Raw genomic sequence first — 23,765 nt, forward strand, 5'->3', positions numbered from 1 at the left:
AGAGGCTACTTAAGGAAAAGGATTGACTATTAATATCCTAAAGTGAATATAAGAAAGCTATGTTTTTCAGATGTTATTCACTTGGTTTAAAATACAATCTTTTAAAACTACGCTCAAGGATGACTTCTGTCATAAAGCCTTGAGAACAGCTTCTCCAGCCTCCAGATAATCCCAACCACTCTCTTCTCCTGTGCCTTCTCTTTCCAATGTAAGAGTACCTGTTAAAATGTATTACACAACTGCACAGACACATAACTGTCTTTCCTGGATAGGCCAAGAGTTTTAGGTCAGGAGTGTGTGTGTGTGTGTATGTGTGTGTTTGTGTGTGTCTGGGTAGGGGGAGAACTGAACTTCCCAGAACTGAGCATAATCCATGGCACATTAAAAGCAGTTAATCAAGGCTTGTTAAATATCTAAGACACTATCGGTAATACAGACATTAAAAACTAATGGAGTTACAATATTTTATAACTGATCTCAAAAGTTTTCTTAATCTAATTATGTCTATTGACTGATGAATAAAACACAATTGTCCTCTCAAGGACAATAAAGTTCTGGAATTCTTGATTTAAAAAATGGGGCTTCTTTTTATAGCAAGAAACCCAAATTCACTTATTGATTAAGGTGGCCATACTTGTATATTTAATAATATTAACTTGTAGGCTGGGCGTAGTGGCTCATGCCTGTAATCCCAGCACTTTGGGAGGCCAAGGCAGGTGGATCACGAAGTGAGGAGCTCAAAACCAGCCTGGCCAATGTGGTAAAACCCTGTCTCTACTAAAAATACAAAAAAAAAAAAAAATTAGCCAGGTGTGGGGAGGCTGGGGCAGGAGAATTGCTTGAACTCAGGAGGCGAAGGTTGCAGTGAGCCAAGATTGCCCCACTGCACTCCAGCCTGGGTTACAGAGCAAGACTCTGTCTTGGGGAAAAAAAAAAAAAAATATATATATATATATATATATATATATATAAACTTGTAGATGCAACCAGAACCTGATATATTTTGTACAAATGTACATATGTATATTCTAAACACTTGCCCTTATTCCCAGACAATGTATGTAAACTATAATACACAGCATACTTACAAGTAAAAATAGAGAAAGGATTAAACCAATGAGATAATGTATATAAATGCACTTTGAAATTGGAAGGTGCCTATGTAAATGTGTTGCTATTGCTAATATTATTATTATTACAAATAGACACAGTTTTCAACTCTGCAAGTGTACCTTAAGAAACGTTTATGTGAAAATGACTGTAGCAGTTGAGAACTCACCTTTCCATCATCAGGCACAGCAACAGAATTTCACCTTTTTTCCCCATTGCTGTTATGATCATTCTTTCTCTCTGCCTTACCACTCTAAGGCCCCTCCATGTCCTCATCTAGAGTCAACCTGTTTTGCTGCCCCTCACTCCCTCCACCCTCCTCCTGTTTCAGCAGACCCATTCCACCAATGCCATTCTCTCACCATTGCTTCAGTGATACCTTGGATCACACAGCCAGGCCAAAGAGGCAAAGGTTCTCTTTTTTAAAAAGATAACAAAACCCCAAAGGGCTTCTACAGAAGCTTCCAGAAGCCCAACTCCCACTGTGGTCAGAGCCCCCACTGAAATCCCCATGCCATTTCCTACTCCCCTACCACCTGCTCTCCCAACACCTCACTCATTCCCTCACCTCATCCCTCTAGATGACCCTTTCTTGACCTTCCTTGGGAGCAGCCTCAGCTTGGACACATTCAGTTACTCAATAAATATTTATTGAATGACTATCATGTGCCAGGAACTGAGTATAGAGGCACATTGCCCTAATTACTGCGCATATCATGATAAACAAAACAGGCAACATTTCTGCAGTCATAGTGCTTACATTCTAACAGTGGAACTAGGTGGTAAACAAAAATAATAGTGACAAATGCTCTGGGGAAAAAAAGTAGAATAAGGAGTGATGAGAGACACATGTTAACTGTGCTTAGCACACAAGGTGCTAAGGAATGCTCTTTAGAAATCTGAATGAAGGGACCAAGCCAAACAATTATCTGAAGGAAGAATATTCTAGGCAAAGAGAATAGCAGTTCAAAGGTCCTGAGATGGGAACTTCTTGGCAAAAATGTTGAGGAAACTATTATACCACAAAAAGAAGAAACAAAATGGAAGACCTTTATTGTAACTGGATCTATAGGAGAGAGATGCTATTAATGTTCTTCTTTGTCAATTGAAGTCAGAACATGTTTTTCAATCAATGGGTTTGGTAGCCCAATTAGTAATAGAATCATTGCTTTTACATCACCTCTGCAATGTAAACTGAAAACAAATGTACTTCGTATTTCAACAGTTTATGAATTAGTAACTTCTGATTATGTTCTGACAGCCTTTGTAACAATGCCTCCTCTGTCAACATTCAAACACACAGTGCATGGTTGTAAATTCTCAGATTTTGGCTTCTCAGTTTGACGGTCTGCTTTACCCTGCTGCCTGCTTGTGTATCTTAGTGTGTTGGTGCTGCTATAACAAAATTCCTGAGATGAGGTAATTTATAAACAATAGAAATTTATTTGTCACAATTCTGAGGCTGGGAAGTTCCAAGGTGAAGGCACCGGCAGGCTCACTGTCTAGTGAAAGCCAGGTCTCTGCTTCCCGATGGCATATTGAACACTGTCCTCACATGGCAGAAGGAAAGAAAAGCAAAAAAGGGCCTACCTATTTCCCTTCAGCCCTTTTATAAGGCCACATATCCCATTCACGAGGGCTCTACCCTCATGACTTAATCACCTCCTAACGGCCCAATCCCCCAACACCATCACAATGGGGGTTAAGTTTCAACATGATTTAGGAGGGGACACAAATATTCAAACCATAGCACTGTCGTTCTGAAATATTACTTAAACTTGTATACAATGCACTTCCTGTACAAAGTATTGCCCAAATACTATACAGTATAACATAGATGTAAACATCTAACATTCTGTATAAAATAAAAATCCCAGCCAGTAGCTAAGCAGGTGCTGATAGTATTGTGTCAATTACAGCATCAGGGGGTAAATATCTCTCTGACATTTTCTATAAAATGTCAACAGGGCCGGGTGCGGTGGCTCATGCCTGTAATGCCAGCACTTTGGGAGGCCGAGGTGGGTGGATCACGAGGTTAGGAGATCGAGGCCAGCTTGACCAACATGGTGAAACCCCATTTCTACTAAAAACACAAAAATTAGCTGGACGTGGTGGTGAGTGCCTGTAATCCCAGCTAGTCGGGAGGCTGAGGCAGGAGAATCGCTTGAACCTGGGAGGCAGAGGTTGCAGCGAGCCAAGATTATGCCACTGCACTCCAGCTTGGGCGACAGAGCAAGACTCCATCTCAAAAAAAAAAAAAGAAAAAAGAAAAGAAAGCGTCAGCAAGATGTTATAAGTGTCTGGGCAGTCATCTTTCCTCTTCTGAAAGCTGTCCATCAATTTCCTTGTGCCTGTCTGCCGAGTATTCTTCACTTCCTATCCTAATAGTACATTTTCCAGTGAGCGTGTCCCTAACTGGACTCTAAGCTCCTTGAGGGTAGGATTAACATCTATCTTGGCATGCCACATAAAGCCTACTGCAGTGCATGGCATATAATAGGGGACTAGGAACTATTTTTAAATGCAGTAAAGAAACATTTTCAGTATTTACTATGAGTTTTTATTTACAATTAGACATCTAAAAGATTATTTTTTATTTCTTAGATTTTTCTTTCCCTTTATGTACTTTCTGATATCTGAGAGCTATAAATAATTTTAAATAAGATTTTTACAGATATTTGAGAAAATGGAGTTGCTGCAGACATGATAGCAATGATGATAATACCTTACATTTGCATTTTATAATTCGTAAAACCCTTTTGGCCCCTAGAATGGAAGCTCCATGAGAACAGAGATCTTTGTTGTTCTCATTGATATGTTACAAGCACCTATAAGAGTTCCAGCATATGACAGATGCTCAATAAATACTAAGTGACTTTAAGGGATTCTCATAACCACACAAGAAGGTTAGTGTCAATCACAGTACAGGTGAGAAAACTGAAATAGAAAGTGGGTTTGGTGACTTGTCCAAAGTAAGAAAGTTAATAAGATATAGAGCTTAAGTTCAATAGACTTGAAGGCTGTTGTTCTTTTATTAAATCATGGCCAGCTTCAATGAAAAGCAGCCACTTAATAAAGTATAAGATGAACAAAGACTAAGATGGAAAATGCTGGGAACAGAAACCACTGTCAGATGACAATGACCCAAGTAGAAATATGAAGATGTCTTTATTGGTTTTATGTTAAGCGTATTTTAAAGGCATGGAGTTTTAGAGGTGATTATTCTAATTTTCATATGCCTATTTTATTAAACAACGAGAGTTAATAGTATTAAGAGCTCTAACATACTATTTAAATTCATAACATTATTTGAGTGTGATAAAGTTCCCTGTAGTATAAACCTTTATGTCTTACAGGTAGATTATCTCCATTTGTGAGTCAGAGTTGTCTGTTGTTACAAACACATTTTTTCACAGAAACTATGTTAAAAAATCTCAGTTCTCTAAAGCCCTCAAAAGGCTTTCCCACTCACTATCACTTATTGTAGAAAATCTTAACAACTTGGCAAAGATCCAATAGGGGACACCAAAGCATTTTTCTTTTCCTTTTGGGCACATAGCTAGACTACTGTTGTGGGTTGAACTGTATCCCTCTAAAAGATATGTTCAAGCCCTAATATCTAGCACCTGTAAATTGACCTTATTTGGAAATTGGTCTTTAAAGATGTAATCCTATTAAGATGAGGTCATAATGGACTAGGGTGGGCTAGCCCAATGACCATGTGTCCTTATAGGATGAGAAAAAAAATAGATGTAGAGACACACAGAGAAAAGATGGCCATGCAAAGACAGAGGCAGAAATTGGAGTGATGTAACTATAAGGCAAGGGATGTCAAGGATTGCCAGCAACCACTAGAAGCTAGGAAGAGGCAAGGGAGGATCCTTCGCCAGAGCCTTCAGAAGGAACATAGCCCTGAAGACTCCATTGTTTTGCACTTCTAGTCTGCATAACTGTGAGAGAATACAGTTCTGTTATTTTAAGCCACCCAGTTTGTAGTGCTTTGCTATAGCAACCCTAAGAAACTAGTACAGTCATATTTTCCATCCTCCCTTATAGTTGGTTGCAGTCTTGAGATTGAGTTCTAACCTATAGAGTGTAGGTGGAAGTGTATGCCACATTCAAGCCTAGTTAATAAACCCTCCCATGAGTAATCTCTATTCATCTGCTAGCTGAATACACAGGCAGAAAAAAAACCTAGAAGGTGGAAGAGCAAAGATTTGGGAAAGGCTGAATCCCTGAATTACTGTGTGGAGCAGAGTACCTCTTATTCCCTTTTTTATTAAACCTCATAGGACACAAGTAACTTTTTCTCATGCGAGTTTAATCACTGAGATTATGGTGTTCTTTACGAAAACTGCTAGCCTATGGTAACTAACCATATCTACCCATGTTTTTAAGGGAATACATAGTTATATTTCCACTTTAGGATGTCTGTTATATGAATGACACTCCCATTGCACCAACATTCTTAGCTATTGAAGATTGATCCTATGTCCTGTATTGAAGGCACTAGTCTGGTAAGAAAGGGAACCAGAAGGAATTACAGGGAGATCAGAAGAGATGAGGAGAAAAATATTGTTTATTGGGGGTGGGTAGCAAAAAGGAATGCCTGCCAGATCTATAGAATCACAATCCCAGAGCAGCTTCTGTCTACTCTCCTTTTCCTCCTTCCACTTTTCCTCAATAAATCCTTTGTTTCCTTTTCTGTTGCCAAAAGTCATTGCTCTGACCCTGGTGGTCTCCCTTCTTGACTCACTGAGAATGTAAACACAGAATGCTTGCCTATCTTACAAACAAACACATGACTTTTTTGAGGTTCCCTAAGAATTCTTCTTGTTTCTTTCTTTTTTATACTTTTGTTATCAGTGGGGGAAATATATGAATATAAAGATAACAAAGAGAAACTCCAGCTTGCCAAAATTCACAATAAAAAGACCCCTGGTCAACCAGGCACAGTGGCTCATGCCTGTAATCCCGGTGCTTTGGGGAGGGCAAAGCAGGAAGACCACTTAAGCCCAGGAATTCAAGACTAGCCTGGGCAACATAGTGAGACCCTGCCTCTATTTTTTTTAAAAGCCCCATGTATTTGTTGGAATGTACACAGAGTTGGGGTTAGATCTACTTCTGGGCCTGGGGACTGCTCTCTTCCAGTGCCTTCCCTGAATTGCCAAGGGTCTGTCCTAGTGTTAGTCAATACTTCTTCTTTTCCATAGAAGACCTGGAAGAACTCTATTTAGTAGTTCCACCTCCTTGGAAGCTAAAATGAGGATCATGGGCCAGGCAAGAGGCCTTTTTTATTTACTTCTCCCAGTTCTTAGTAGTTACACCATCAGCATCAGCAAGAAGTACTTCCTCTCCCTCCTTGAGATCCTTTCGTTCCTCTCACCTATGTCTTTCTCCTCTCTATTTATTTATTCCTTTATTCATCTAACAGATTTTTGGAGGATCACTGACTATTACATGCTGGACCCCATGCTAGTTGCTGGGGCTTTGGCATGAACTAGATAATCTTTTTCCTTACAGAGTTTACAATCTAAAGCTAGAGATGGTCATAGAACTAGAAATACAGTAACAGCCTCTGTAGGAGATAAGGGTATTACAGAAGCATAAAACAGGGGCACCCAACCTAGTCTGAAAGAAAAAGAAAAGCCTCTGAGACAAAGTGACTTGTAAACTGAGAAGATCTGAGCTGTAAATAGAAATTATCTAAATGAAAAGGAAGGTGTAAATGGGAGTTAAAGAATCATTTGAGCAAAAACAACAGCACTGGAGAATGCCCTCTGGTGGAAAAGACCATGACATTGGCAGAACTGAGATGAGGCCCACATAGTTGAATGGTAGCTTCCAGCCAGGCCTGCAGTAGTGACTCCATCCTAGGCCTAAAAGTTTCAGCAAGCATGCTTATCCATAGACTATCAGTGTCCCATGTAGGTATCTGTTACTGACCAAATGTTTGCATCCCTGCAAAATGTACATGTTGAAATTCAAACCCCCAATGTGATGGTGTTGGGAGACAAGACCTTTGGGAAGTATATTAGTCAGAGTTCTCTAGAGAAATAGAACAAATAGGATATATAAATAGATGAGGGGATTTATTATAGAAACTGGCTGATACTACTGCAGAGGCTGAGAAGTCCCACAATAAAACATCTGCAAACTGGAGAACCAAGAAAGCTGGTGGTGTAATTCAGGCTGAGGCCAAAGGCCTGAGACTCCAAGAACCAGAGAGAGGGTGGAGGGGCTGGTGTAAACCCTGGAGTCTGAAGGCCTAGAACTGGAAAGTCTGATGTCTGAGGGCAGGAAGAGATGGATGTCCCAACTGAAAAAGACAGAGAATTCATCCTTCATCTCTCTTTTTGTTCTATCTGCACCTTCAGTGGAGTAGATGGTGCTAGCCCACATCAGTGAGAGTGAATCTTCTTTACTCAGTGGACTGATTCAAATGCTTATCTCTTCCAAGAAACATTCTCACAGACACACTCAGAAATAATGTTTTACCAGCTATCTGGGTATTCCTTAACCCAGTCAAGCTGACATAAAATTAACTATCAGAGGAGGTAATTAGGTCATAAGGGTGGACTGCTCATGAATGAGATTAGTGCCCTCAAGCAGAAACAGAAGAAAGATTATTTGTTTCTCAGCCATGTGAAGATGCAATGAGAAGACAGTCATCTACAAACCAGAAAGTGGGCCTGGGCCCTCACCAGACACTGACTCTGCCTGCACTTTGATCTTGGACTTTCCAGTCCTCAAACCTATGAGAAATAAATGTTTGTTGTTTAAGCTACCCAGTCTATAGTATTCTGTTACAGCAGCCTAAACTAATACAGTACCGACGTGTCATACCTAATCATAATTATATACCTTGTGAACCATGTAGTAAGATGGCCCTGTTAGCTTATGGAAAATATTTCCTAAAACTAGGATGTTATATACTGGTGATATGGCTAAAAAGGGGCAGATTTTGCAACCATGTAACATACTTCCTCTGAAGTTTCAGGGAATATGTTTGGAGATAGAAGAACCAGTCTTATGCCTAGGCAGGAAGAATTCCATGACCACAAGACTGAGCCCATCTCCCACGACGAGCTGGAGGGATTTGAGCAGCCACACCCAGCAACATCCTCAGCCTGATATCACCAGTTGTCCCTTGGTAAAAGTATATCATGTGTGCTTATTGCAGCACATTTAAATGAAAACAGAGGGGGACATGGGAAGATGCCAGAGATGAAGGGAGTAAAGAGCTCAATAGGCCACGTTAAGGATTCAGGATTTAGACCTAAAAGCCATCAAAGCCATTTAATGGTTTAAAGAGAGAAGTGAAATGATAAAATCTGAAGTTTTTGTAAAGAGCATTCCTTATAAAGCGTTACTGGATGGGAACTAAGCAGAGAATGGATGTGATGAGAGGTATCTAAAAGTCTATAACAGCAGTCCTGGAGAGAGAAGATGATGAGGGGTGGACAAATGCATTAGTCTGTCACCACTAAAAATGTTATATTCACAAGTCCTAGGAGGAAGTGAGAAACAAGAAGAGGACAGTGGGAAGGCATCTTGCCCAAACAGAGACTTCATCATCACAAAAGTCTCACATGGGGAAGGGCTCTCAAAGAAAAATTTGTGAAATCCATTTCATTTGACAAAGGAGGGAACAAGACCCAAAACGATTAGGGACTGCTCTCAAGCTAGCACAACTAGTTAGCATAGGGAAGACAGGACACAGCACTCACGCCACCTCACTAAGTAGCCTTTACACCATGGTCATCTTCACACGGATGAGCTTTAAAAGCTGGCATTACATCTTACCTGCTATGATTTGAAATTAAGGAGCCATAAATTCTTGCTTAAGATGTGAGAGACCAGAGAGAAACGAGTCCACTAAACAACTACTCCCCTCAGTGAATGATTAAGGGAGGAAAGACCTTTGTGTCTGATGTATATATGGAGCATGTCCTTCCTGAATTGCAACCAGCTCAATCAAGGCTTCACTGAGATGGATTTTAAAGAAGCAGCAGCAGCAATTGGTTAGGGACTGCTTGTTTTCGCTTTACGCCAGTCCAACATAAGGTTTACCAAAGGTAACTTGGTTGCAAAATTTACCCTGTCCAATCTAAAAAGAGAACTTTTGGAAATCATGACATACGATTTTAGCACCTCACTTCACCTGAGACAAATACTAAATTTAGCCTAGTGATTAATTATGTCTTATTTTACATAAATATCAGCAACAATATTTTAGATGAAATGTAGAATTTCACAGAAGAATAACAAAATGTGGGTGAGCTCACCATGTACATGTTCCCGGCTAGGTCAGTTTTTTAGGACGCATTATCATCTGCTTGCTCTACTATACATTCAGTCTCTAGTGATATTAGTTCTTGAAAATAGCTGTTATAATTGGGTTTTCCTATAAATGCAAATAAATAGCACATTGGGGCAGGTCATGTCCTTGAAACACATATTTTTTCAGGGGCAACTTAATTTTATTACTGTAAACATTTTCTATCTTAAACCAGCTTAAAAATAAGTTACGGCAAATTTTTTTCTTTTAACAATGAAGAAAAAGTCTGGGCCCATTGATAAAAAGTCAACAAATAACCTAGGGCCTCCATATTTAAGTCCATTATAAATGTAAATCATATTTTAAAAGATATGTACCCATGGTGGTGGTGAAATTTACAAGAACACAAAGAATCCCAATGTTAGAAGGTAACTTAGAAACCATTGCATCCAGCTCCTACCTCTTAGTAAGTAAGAAAATTGGAACCCCTAGGCTATGTTACCTACTCAAGGTTGCATATACAGTTAGGCACTTTGAACTAAATTCTCAGTTTTCTTATTCCTAATCCAGTGTTAATATATTCTAGTGGGGTGTCTTTTGGCTAAAATGAATTCAGGAGCCCCCACTCCTCAGCAAACACATAGGCCCAGCAATTACTCGGTGCTCTGAGGAAAAAAATACATAAATCATTATCTACGAGGCAGAAATGTTTCAGATGCTTCAGGCATTACAAGTAGAAAGCTGAATAAGAGAAAACGATTTTTTGTTGTTATTGTGGTTTTGCAAAATGCTGCAAAATACCACAAGTTAAGATCAAGGGTTTGTATAATAGAATCTAAGTAGAAGAAGGCAAAAGAGGATTAACTTGGAGATGAGCCTGTTTTTCACATTTCCCTTTGCCAGAGAAACTCAAGAATGGTGGAAACCAATGATAATATGAACATTAAAGCTTCAAGGAGCCTTTAAATAAATAGCTATAGTGTAAAAAAAAAAAAAATAGATGGCAAAGGAAGTCAGTTTGCTATCTTTATCACTCTTGTGAATTAAGTATTAATGACTGACCACTACAATTCCTTCCATTTAGGAAAAAAAAATCAGCAGAAAGAGTGTATTACCTATTAGTGTTCTCTAACTTCTAATCTCCAACTTCTACCTACCATCCAGTCAGGAATGGTGGCATTCTAATTACCTATTACCTCACAAAATACCTCACAAACTTACTGTCTTAAACTAATATTATTTTTCTCACAAATTTGTGAGTCGGGGATTAAGGAAGGGCTCACCTGGCTGATTCATTCTGTTACATGCAGTGTCAGCTGGGGCAGCTCAGGCTGGAGGATCTACTCCTACCATGGCATCCTTACTCACATACTTGATTTCTTGGTGCTTGGTGCTCTCTCTCTTTCCATGTGGCATTTCATTCTTCAAGGCCTCTCCCCATGGCTTGGGTTTTCACTGTATGGTGGTTTGAATGTAGTTGTATTCTTTTATTACAGTTGGCTTCCTAGAGGCCAGGAAATGGCAAGTGCCTATCCAATTAAGGGTTCTGCCATATTTTATTGGTCAAAACAGGCACAGGGCCCTTCCGGGTTCAAGGGGTTAAGAAATCGACTCCGCCTCTTGTTGAGAGGTAGGTGGAAAGGCCACACTGCTGTAGAGCATATGGAAGGGGAGCCATCTTGGAAAATGTACTAGGCCACAGATGGCCAGTAAGTAAAGTAGGCCAGAGAGAGAGAAAGCAGACAGGCTGACTTTGCATACTATACTAGGGGGTCTTTTCCCAAAGGAACAGACTCTGCTAGCCAGAACTGCAGTGTTCTGCATTCCCTTTATTCATTAAAAAAAAAAAAATTATCAATGAATTTCTGAAATGATTACATATTACTGGGTCAAACTCTACTATTTCCTCTCAAAGAAAAGTCTTCGTTGATCTTTGAAGATGAGTTTCATGTATCCTGCTTTCTGAATGTGAGCCACTGTCTAATCAATTCACCAGAATTCTTTCATATTAAACTACAGTGCAGCTTTTTTTGAACTTTCTCTCTTTAGCCTCTCTCTTTGCACTCTCCTTGGCCCCTCCTCTTCTACATAACATCTATATGACCTCCTAACAGCCTTAAATTCTATACAAAAAAAGATAATTTAAAAACAAGCTTAAAAATGAAACAAAAATATATCATAACTTAGAACTGATTTGAACTAATGTCTACAAAGGGACACATGTAGTGCAAGCATATTTATTCTTTGTTAGCTTCAAACTCTATACTAGGAAAATGATTAAACACATAATAGAGTTGGAAGAAAGTTTATTAACTTGTTAACAACCTGCTACTGCAGTCTAGAATTTAGTCTTTATTTCTGATTTACATAAATATTGGATATTTTTTGGGCTGGGCCTTAACAAAACCTACATATCTGATAAATTCCCTTGTTCTTTTCTATTTAGGCCTTATTCATGTTTCTGGCTTAGAGTAACACCAGAATAGAAAATATCTACTTTAATTATTTAATCTGCTTAACTACCAAGAACAAATTGTGACTTGGGCCTTGATAATGTGGTGATAATCAGACCTGGAGAGTATCCAAATTCAAGTAGGAAAAACAGTCCTCCTCAAGAAATTTCATCAAATCCTACACAAAAAAACTTAGGAACCAAAGTATGGTCAATCCTTCTATTTTGGTCACATTGACTATACAAATTACTACATAGTATCTGCTTGCCAGTTTATCTTGCATAAGTGTCAAAAAATAACTTTTGCCAGCCTGTTAATTTGCAAAAACGTTTAGAGTACAACAATAATAATACATTTAATGCTACACAGATTGAAATTGATGAAAGCAACTAAGTATAATAGTATTTCACAAATCTAATCAGTTGAGACCCAGAATATTAATGCCACACTTAGACCTTAAGCTGTTCTAATTAAAACTATAGAAATCTAAGTAAAAATTTAGTTAAGTCCATTGATTTACAACATTTTCAATTTTACTTATGCCTAACCAAGTATAAGAGTATTTCCTGGGCCCATAAATCTGTCAGCCTAGAAAGTGTTGAACTGTGAAGGAACTGAGATCTTATCCTATTTGCAAGCTAACAAGTTAGTTTGCTACAATCTCATAGATTGTGGTAGAAGATATGAGACTCCCAGGTCAGAAACAAAGAGCTGTTATTATTATATACCACTGCAAGCAACATTAGCATCAGCATATTTGTGTCAGTTTCCCTTCTCCCAATTAAAGTAATGTGTACAGGCTAGATAGATGCCAGTACACTCAGCAGGCTGTGTACCAGAGAGAAACCCTGAGTTTAGGAAGCCTGAATCTTTTATCATGGGCAAAGTATGTATGTACTTTGCTCCAGAGGGAACCTTTATCTTTATTATACTGGCTAGTAAGCATGCCAGCCTTTTGCTTCTCTGTGCTGCTTGCTATACCAACATCTTTGAAAAAAATAATCTAGAACAAAGACAGTCAGTGCCTCTGCTTACAAGATGTACAGAAATGCAAGAAATCTACAGAACATTATCTCAACAGAAAGTTTCAAAAAATACAGGTTATTTTGCAGTTGAGGCACACAGTGTGAATTTGTCCTTTGTCACAGTCTAAATTTAAGTGAAAACTAGATGAATTTTCCCTCGAATTTCCTGCAGGCATACATATCTGTGTAGTAAGATGTAAGTTAGCTTAATTATAAACATTTGGAAGATTATCTGTAGTCTTACCCGAATCACTATGGTATACAATCAGAAGCGATGGCTGAAGGTCAACACACACAGATTTTAAGCCCCATGCTGTCCTTAACTGACAACAGGACTCACAACAAATCATATAACTTACTTGGTCCTCAGTTTCTGTATCTCTTCAAATGTGTGATTACTCTCTAATTTTTTTCCTAGATAATTTTCTTTTTTGTTTGTTTCAAGTCCTGGATGTGGCATCCAAACTCTCAGATAATTTTCTACATTTTTTTTTTTTACTACTAAAAGTCCTTGAATGTATGAAGCTACATTTCAAAGTGGAAAAAATGACTCAAAGAGAGTTTTAAGGAGCAGATTAAATGGCCAGGGATTCAATATCAGGCAAAATGTAATGTAGCTGTCTTCGTTTTCAATTTCCTTTTCTTTTTCCACTAGAAAACACAGACATTGGAAGACATATGAGACTACGGTACCTAATTTTCTCAAGGTCAACAAATAGAGTTGAAAAATAATGAAGGAACAAAGAAATACTGACAGTAATTATGCAAATTATTTAGACCTGCAAAACAGTTTTGGCAGTTGTACAAATGCTATGGCATTTTACCCATTAATTTGGACAGAAATTTTAAAAATCTATGTTTGAACCTCTAGTAACTTTTCCCTTTCCTCTTTTCAATTTCCTACATCCAGTAAATAAAACATTTTGTTTTTTCTTTGAAAATACATCTTAGGTATTCCTTCCATTCTCTATTGCTCCACCCCTTTTTATCTTCTATCTGAATTATTTTAATTAACAGGATTTACTATCTCCCTGTCTTCATGTTTTCTCCTCCAATCTTATTTCCAGACAGTTGTATTTTTATTCTTCATAAAAAAAGTGTTTAGTCTTCAATATCTTCAGAATAAAGGTGAAACATTTCCAACTATTGCCCAAATGCATCTACACATTCCTGCCTTCAAGCATTTTACTCAAATATCTATAAAAGGAGATGGATAAATCAAAATACAATATGATCAAATTTTTATTAAGGATGAGTTACGAGAACTTCTAAGAGGAGCATCAAATCCTATTTTCCTGGGCTGGTGAAAAATTTCCAGATTAAAAAATACCTATTTTGGCCGGGCATGGTGGTTCATGCCTGTAATCCCAGCACTTTGGGAGGCCGAGGCAGGTGGATCACGAGGTCAGGAGATCGAGACCATCCTGGCTAACATGGTGAAACCCTGTCTCTACTTAAAATACAAAAAATTAGCTGGGCATGTTGGCGGGCGCCTGTAGTCCCAGCTACTCGGGAGGCTGAGGCAGGAGAATGGCGTGAACCCGGGAGGCTGAGATCATGCCACTGCACTCCAGCCTGGGAGACACAGCAAGATTCCATCTCAAAAACAAACAAAAAAAAAAATTACCTATTTTATTTTCTTTCATCTCCCTAAAACCTACCCACCTCAAATCCCAAACTGACCATGAAGCTTTTTCTAAAAATGACAAACTACATAAAACTTTCTTTCTCTTTTGATCACTATGCCACTTCCTGTCTATATTAATCACATAAGCTAGTTCTCACTAACTGCTTAATATGCATCTGTATTTTCTTTCCAACTGGATAAATCCAGAACACTCCCTTCCCAACCCACCTGCAGCACACACCAAAAAAAAAAAAAAAAAGTACCTTTTGATACAGATCATTTTATTCTGAGTGAAAGCCACGCTTGGTATCTGTTATTTCTTCCACAGACTCATAACATCTAGAATAGTAGAAAAGCCTATTTTTTAAGAAAAAAAGTTAAAAAAAGGAAGGTAGATGTCAACCCAACTTAGAAAAACGATGAGGTTCTCAAGGTTTGAACACAAAGTTTGTGCCTAGAAATTTTATTATATATGGCTTGAGTTCCTAGATAGCCAACAGAAACATTTGTTCTCTGTAAAACAGTTTTCAATTATATCTAATCATTATTAACAACACTTAATGAATAATAATTATTATATCTATTTAATAATGTCTAAACTGTTGTTTTAAACATTTCTTCCATAGGAAAATGAATTTCATACTCCAGTAGCATTACCAAACTGCATTTCCCCATCATGGTAGCCTAAGCCAGGAAGTGGAGAAAAGAGAAGGATGTCATTAAGTGGAAAAGAATCAGGTAATTTACTCATTCTCTACATTTTCCCAGAAAGATTGTCAGTATTTCTTCAGCAAACATTATCACACACCTGCTAAGCGCCAGCTTCTCTTCTCCTTTCTACAGATAAAAAGATAATTTAGACATGATTCTTGCCCTCAAGGACATGCATAAAAAGGTACTCTCTTCTCACTGGAAAATGTGTTCCCACTTTCACTTAAACCTAGGACAGTTAAAACCACCCCCAGGAGGTTTCTTTATATTGGCTGCAGTCCTTTCTCATGAATATTTTCTTTCCAGTAATGCTAGTCACAAAGCAGACAGTGTGTATTTCTTGATCAATTGAATAGACTGCAGATAAATCAAGATTACTAGATTATTAGTTTAATTGAAAAACTACATCAGGTTATAAGCTAAATAAAAATACAAACAAACAGCAGATTTCTCTTTTTTGACAATCTAAGGAACACTCATGACCCAGTAAAAAGTTATCTTGATTTCCCCTCTTGACATAATTACCATCCTTAAGGTGTTCCTATCAAGGTTCCTATCTCAAACTATCTTCAAGGTATTCCTTTTCCAATATTTAACCCAGGTCTTCCTGGGAGTCAAAGCTTCTTCCTCTTGAACTTTTTAGGTAATTCCCAGCAAATTACTCATTCTATTCCATTAGCTAACTGGGCATGGCAACATACAGAAAAATGAAGCAAGCAGGAAAAGAGCAGATCTACACACTGGGTCTGGAAACCTGGCTGGCAGTGGAGGCTCAGCCAGCAAGCCAAGACACATTGTTCAAGATAGTTAAGACAGCTCTACCTATAATTCAGAGAGCCAGGCATCTGTGTAGGAGTGAGACAATGTAGAAGCAGAGAAGCAAGGCAGGTGATTGCTGGAGGTTGTCAATATGGGGGTCAACTGCTAGTAACAAAGGGGCAGTTAGATCAGTTAAATAGAAACTATCCATTTGTTTTTTATCATAAAGAGTCGCATACATGGATGGGATTCTTTATAATATTGGATAAGGGCAGTAATAAAAGTGACAAATTCCATCTGAGCAACTTGCAGTTTAGATACTTTACACACACACACACACACACACACACACACTTCTTTCTCAAATTGTAACTATTATAAGAGAAATAAATCTCTTTTCTCCAAAACTATAACTAGGCATGTGATAATAACACGAACTTAGCATTTGATGTGTGAGGAGTTTTGTTTGGTTTTGAGTATTTCTGGGTTTCCTAGATTTAATTCCCTAGAGAGCGCTTTTCCCCTATCATGCCATTACAGACTTCCAGCTTTTTTCTCTGCTTTATTGGAGAAATAGAACATAAGAATCCCATTCCTGGATCAACCACTAATTGGATTATAACCATTTTCCTGCATTTCAGTGTCTTAATTTCTAAAATAAGAAGGTTACCCTACAGTTAAAACTTCTGAGGTTGTTGTCCTGGTACACACTCAGCCATTCTGTCCTCATGTAATACGAAATAGAGATGTTATCCTATGCTACACTGGTGGTAACATGGTATTCCTTGGATCCCTATTTATCAAGTTCCTAAGGCCAAATAATATGTAGTTTTGCAAATACAGGAGAGAGACCATTTAATTTTTCTCAAGTGTAATCCAACTTAAACGGCCGAATGTGGACAAATGGAGTAGTGCTTGTGATTCCACATGGACGCACATGCTTTTCTTGATACTGGAAGCTATTTTATGATATAGTGAATGTCAGCTGGAGCTTCTAAAGCTCACTCTAAAATTGGATTTCTCTAGAAAAACTCTGTTTTCCTGGGTAGGAGAATGTTTCATCTAAAAGCTTGATAGCAGATATTTTCAGAAAAGATTTATCTACAAGCACTTGAGTGAGTATTCTAACTCAGCCTAGGAGCCCTATCCTATCAGGGGGAAAACACTACAGGGTGACTGTCTCTTTGAATAATAAATTTTAAAAATACAAGTCATTTAATTGTAAAAGAGTACTTTCCTTCTCTCTAAAGTGATTTTTTTTTTTTTTTTTTTTTTTTTGAGACAGAGTCTCGCTCTGTTGCCCAGGCTGGAGTGTAGTGGCCGGATCTTGGCTCACTGCAAGCTCCGCCTCCCAGGTTCACGCCATTCTCCTGCCTCAGCCTCCCGAGTAGCTGGGACTACAGGGCCTGCCACCTTGCCCGGCTAGTTTTTTGTATTTTTTTTTTTAGTAGAGATGGGGTTTCACTGTGTTAGCCAGGATGGTCTCGATCTGCTGACCTCGTGATCCGCCTGTCTCGGCCTCCCAAAGTGCTGGGATTACAGGCTTGAGCCACCGCGCCCGGCCTCCCTAAACTGATTTTTAAATCTTTCACTGGTATCACTGACTTTGAATAACAGAAGTAGCTGCTTTTGGGCAATACTTCAAAGTCATGTTACAGCCTTACTCACTGCTAAGTGAAAGATTTGAGGACCATATAATCATTCCTGAGACTCTGTTTCCAGAGTCCCTACACCAACAGTATCAGACTCAGAAGTTTAAGGGTTTACACTCTCAGCATGGAATCCCCCTGTAATAACAGTTAAAAGGGTGAAGGTGGGAATGAAGAACACCCGGCACTGGAAAAGGACTCAGAGGCAAGACAGTATCCACTGCCTCACAGTCTGTATTTTTAACCCATGCCCTTCCTTGACTCTCTACACAGTTCGTGCCCCAGGTCTGGGACAAGGCCATCTAACAACAGCTTTTCTATATTAGAAACCAATCCAAAAATTAGATCAACAAAAGAAGACATGAATCCAAAACATTCTATATCTCTTTCTTCCTCAAAAAACAAACAGGCTTATGATTTAAGTTGCATATATTTTTCAAACAGTGTGTACAGCCTTAGAGTGGTACAGTAAGTAGAACTGTTCATTAGAGTCAAAATAATGCTTTGGTTCATTTGTGCTAGCATTAGCATTCCTGTCAAGGATTTTGGGGATGTTTGGGTTTGAGAAGTTCTTTATGTCTCAAGTACTCAATTGGGCTCATCGATTAAGGTATAACTTGACCGCACAGTAATGACATCTAATTATGATTACCTCAAAACACACTATGATTAACTTGAGTGAATACAAATGTCTTGTTTTAGAAAGGAAAAAGACGGAAAGAAAGAAGAAAAGCACACATAGAGTTTCCTGCAGGTTTTGCATACCCTTGCATTTGATATTAAGAATTTCTCTGTTTTATTCATCGTGTGTTCTCCATTTACTAAATAATAGGAGAAGGGGTGTTCAGATGGGATTTCTCAATTCTTGTTTAATGAGAAGCTTCTCCTAGCTACCTCCTGCTGAACCCTGCAGTTACATCTGTCCCATCCTGATAACAAAAGAACAAAAGAACAAACCACTGGTCTACTTAAGGTTTCATCAGTGATAACACTAAGTCATCAAGTCAAACAAGAATACCAAAAAAAATAGAAATGGGGTGGGAGGGAGGGAGATGAAATAATATCTTTACTTCAATTATACTTCCATGATTGAGTAAACCTCATTTTAAGTGCCTCTATCCCTTAGGAAGAAGTTTAGAGTCAAATCATCTCAGCTTACTAATAAGCAAGAAGTCAGCCCATCTGCCCATTATCCTGCAACAGTCCCCAAGGCATCCTCTCTGTCCTTAAATAAATAGATCTAAGGCAAGATGAATGAATGGTTCAGGGAAAGATAAATATCTCCAGAAAAATGCAATAAAGAGAAATTTTGAGCCAATTAATAAATTATTATAAAAGTAATTTTTTTCTAATGCATCTTAATAGGAGTCTCACAGATACTAATGTTGTGTAGCTCTTCCCTCTGTTTGTTTTAAATTAAAATTTGTAATATATTTTAAAGAGTTTTTGGCAAACTTCAAATTAGAGTCACAAAGCTGGCAGACAATTCCAGTCAGCTGTTAAGTATTTTTCAAGCAAGCAAATATCTTAAATCTTAAAGAAAAATGACCATTCATTATCTTAGTGAAGCTTTCCAGGATGGTAATTTTACTATTCTCTTTGTCTCTCATAATGTCTATCACACTGATGGTCCACCAAAAAGTCTTTTTGCTTTCACCAAGCCCATTTTTCTTCCATCTCAATATAAAGCGGAAATGATCAACATCCCCCTAACTTAAAAATCTTTTCCCATTCTTAAAAGTGTCTATACAAGTCAGTTTTCAGCTCATCTTTTGAAATGTTTTAAACCTGTACTCATCTACGGCTTTCTTTTCCTTTCTTTCCTATTATTTGTATTATTTTTTAACATTCTTTAGTTTTACCTTTTAGTTCTTAAAGTACCTTGGCCATTCCCAACATAGAAATAATATAAGCCACACTCATCATGATGCAGATTTTTTTTTAAACAATGGCAGTGAATTACTGACCCATATTCAGCTTGTAACAGACTTTTCCTGCTCTTTTCCTCCATTTCTCGCACTGAGTCCAATCCCTTATTTACATTACAAAAGGCATCGTACTTTTCTGTATGGGATTTTTATTCTCTGCGTTTAAAACTACTTTACTTTTATTTCTATCTTTTGATATCTTGCCTAATTTGAGCATCAAGGACAAATCTGACAGACATATTCTAGACTCCTAATCATGTAGTCCCAAACCAGTCCTGTTGTTTAAAATCTCATCAGTATGGAATTGAGCTGCGGAAAATTAGGTAGGTTCTTGTGTCAAACATTCTCCTTGTTAAACAGTTCATCCAGGTTAGAGATGACCACCTTGTTTAAGAAGATATCAAGTGAGTCACACATAAGATGTTTCATTCTCTAAATGGTTGAGCCTTCCCTAATATATTAGTTGATTTTTTTTACTGTTATATAAACAATTGACTCTTTTCTGATTTTGTGTTAGTTCTACAGATGAAACACATGCTTCATTTTCAATATTACCTTTCTATACACTATTATTTTATTGCCCTTTCATGGTATTTATAATTCACATAGTACACAAGATTTTTAATTTACATTTTTGTTTTAGATAATAAATATAATTATTAACTTTTCATGTGGAAAACTGTATCTTATTAGCAAGTAAATTAAAAAGTAAAGCAGATGATACATTTCAATGTCAAATAGAACAACAAGAACCACGTAAAATTGCATGGATGTTAATCAAATGACCAGGTATTGATGTTTTATTGTTTCTCTCACAGAATTTAAGAAAAGGTCAACAGACATCCCCATAACTGTACCTCTTTAATCTGCCAGGGCATTTTGAGAGTGGTGTTTTTGGCCGTCAAGATAAGTCAGTCATTCTGAGGCGTGGATGGACAGACAGCAAGCACTGGCAAGAACAACAACAGGTGAACAGGTCGGGCTCTCTCTGTGGGTATAAACTCTGAGCAGTTCACTTCAACTCATTGGACCTTGGTGGGCCTCATACCCACTAATTACTGTCATTTCTTAAGCCCTCAAGGTTCATTATTTTAAAGAACTCCTGCCACATTCATTTATAGCTATCTTTTAAAAATACCCAAATCTGGCTAGGCAGTGGCTCATGCCTGTAATCCCAGCACTTTGGGAGGATGAGGTGGGAGGATTGCTTTAGACCAGCATGGGCAACACAGCAAGACCCCATCTCTACAAAAAAAATTAATAAATAAATAAAAATTAGCTAGGTGAAGTGGTGTGTGCCTATAGTTCCAGCTACTCAGGAGGCTGAGGCAGGAGAATTGCTGGAGCCCAGGAGTTAGAGGAGGTAGTGAGTTGTAATCATGCCACTGACTCCAGCCTGGATGACAGAGTGCCCCGTTTCTAAAAAAAAAAAAAAAATACTCCTATCATGAGTCCTTCCTTTAGAATAATTTTGCTTTTTTAAATATTATTTTTCTAAGAATTAATAACAAGTCATATATAATCCACACTTATGTCATATGTTTAAAGTGCCTGGAGTTTTTTCAGTTACTCTAAATCCAGCTTTTTATTTTAATCTTCTAAATCCACTCCATTGCGTTGACACCAGATATGATCAGGTCTTTAGAAGCTGAGTTACACGAACAGAACACGTAGCAACATGTTATTCCAAGATATTAGCTTATATTAATATACAATGATTGAGTTGACTGAGTACTTCAATCCCCTACTTGAGGAGACTGTGTATATTGGGTTCACATACAGCAATATATAATGGAAGTAGGTGGTCTTTGGGGTATCTCTCCTGCAACCTGGGAGTTAGTGCATCATTTTTCCTCATTGTAGAAACTACACATTTTTCGTTGTCTCAAATAAAATCATTCTTCTCATTTATTTTAGGTTTCTTATCCCAAAACCTGCTTCAAAGCAAACATGTTAGCTTGGTAGGACAAGGTCAATTTATAAATTAAGCCCCTAAACAAAATAAAGGACCTCTTTTACTTGAGTTGTTGCAAAATAAATCTCCAGCCTTCCTTCATACCTCCAAACATAATTGGCTTTTCCTCCTTTGTTCCACTGTGTCCTTAGAACATGTCTCTATTGTAGTGCTTATATACCATCCTGCAATTATTTAGTGTGTCAGCTTCCTGACTACATAGTAAACATCATGACACAGTCACCTTTGCGTTTTATAATTTCCAGTGCCTAGCACAGTGCCTGCCACAAAATAGGTGCTTAATATGTTGCATGAACAAGAGATAACAAATGTTCTCTGCATTTTTCTAACTTGCTGTGTTCTGACTGACCTCTGCACAGTCTCACCTGTTTTCCCCTCTTTTCAGAACCACATTTGTTTGGCTACCTTCTACACCTCCACCAGGTCTCATTCCAAAGGTCATTACCTCTGAGAAGCCTCTGTCCCACTGGATCAGGTGCTTGCCTACTCTGTGCTTTCATAGTATTTTATATTCCCCCATCATGGCACTTGCTGCACTCTATTGCAGTTGCTTAATTGCTCACATCCCCTACTAGATACAAGTAAATGTGCAAATTGTTTACCTTTGCCACTAAGGCAAAATCCACAGTGTGTGTTAAATAAATGTTTGTTTGATGGATTATCACAGTCACCTATTTTAATAGCTTTACCAGAGTAGAAGAACATTTGAAATAAATAAATGGTGAAGTCAGGGGATCCACATTTTACACCATCTTATTTTGCTATCTTTAATGTAAACAAAATTATGTCACTATGTTACATAACCTGATAGTGTACTGTAAACAAAAAAATCAATCATTTCATCCAAAATCACCATTTTTAAATAAAGCCACTAGTCTCCTTCCTCTATATGACCTTTGTTTTTGAGAAAATTTCAACAAATAGATCGATTTCTATTTATTTTCTATTTATTTATATTTATTTATATACCTCCCAATGAGGAGTTATGTTTAATTTTCTGCAAACAATAGGCCAGCAGGGCCTATTGTTATTTTATTTAAATATTTAAATTTGTGAACATGGAAGTGTGCCATAACATTCAATAGGGATAAAAGGAAATGGCTGTAAGACACCTGGAGACATGAGCTCTTCCTTAGCTCTTGGCAACCTAATATAATGCTGCAGTCTCCAGGGCAGGAGCATATGGTTCCACTCCAGTAATGGTGGCCCCAGGAAGAAGATAGACACTGAGCTCAGTAGAAGAGTTGCAGGTAAACAGGCAGAGATCAGTTCTGAACAATCAGCAAAAATAATCACAGAACACTCTTGGCTCAGACTGACGCCACAGTAACTTTATTGAAGCATAACCTGCCTTTACGGATTCATTCCAGGGATCTGGAGATATTTACAGACTAGAGTGATTTTCAAACACAGGAGAGATAGTGTATATTCTGTAACCTGTGAGTTAGCGATGGTACTGAACTTCTGAATATACACAAATAATGAGTCATAACTTTATTAATCATCCCACCCAAAAAATATCAAAATAGTTTGTTTATTCACACACCATAGAGGGATTTGCATATGCAAGATAGGCCAAGTCAAAAGGAGATAATCACTTACTTTCCAAGATACCAAGGACAATGAAGAGGATGTATCACCATCCAGCTTCAAGCACGCACAGGTGTTCCCCATATCCAGCACACCATCTTCACTAAAACAGATGGATTCCTCCACTCTCATCCCAGCCCTTCTTTCTTTGTGTCCAATCTCCTGGAAAAGCAGCATAACTCTGGATCTCCCAGTTTCTCACCTCTCATCCCTTTAACCTTCTCCAGTCTGGCTTCCATCCCAACTACTGAAAAAAGCCACCATTTCCAAGGTTTCCAATAACCTCCTCTCAGCCAAATCAAATTGCTTCTTCCCTATACTAATCATTTTTTATTTTTTTCCTTCAAAAGGCCAGTCAGCAGAGTTGACTATTATGAATAACTCCCTTCTTGATTACTCATCGTCCTGTACTCCCAGACATGATCCCATTCTCTCCAGCTACTTCAATCTATTCTCTCTGCATGCTATTAAATCTTTTCTATGTTGCACAGTTCAGTATTTGAGCCTTTTCTTACAAATAGTTGTCCTCAGAATTATCAATGCTCTCTGTCCACTGAAAATACCTCTGTAGGTCAAATTTTCCTACAAAACTTCAATCCAATGAAAGTTTTGATGTGATAAAAATCTCTGATGATCAGTTGTTGATCTCCAGTTAAA

At 38.0% G+C, this 23,765-nt stretch overlaps 1 protein-coding gene across 1 annotated transcript in view; it reads right to left on the reverse strand.

Annotated features, from left to right (window-relative positions):
* The window catches only part of ANK2 (ankyrin 2, neuronal), a 602,309-nt gene that overhangs the window by 335,143 nt on the left and 243,401 nt on the right, over positions 1 to 23,765 (reverse strand). The gene's annotated exons all lie outside the window — the stretch shown is intronic.

The sequence above is a fragment of the Mandrillus leucophaeus genome, unplaced genomic scaffold, assembly GCF_000951045.1.
Source record: "Mandrillus leucophaeus isolate KB7577 unplaced genomic scaffold, Mleu.le_1.0 Scaffold535, whole genome shotgun sequence".
In the NCBI taxonomy this organism is placed as follows: domain Eukaryota; kingdom Metazoa; phylum Chordata; class Mammalia; order Primates; family Cercopithecidae; genus Mandrillus; species Mandrillus leucophaeus.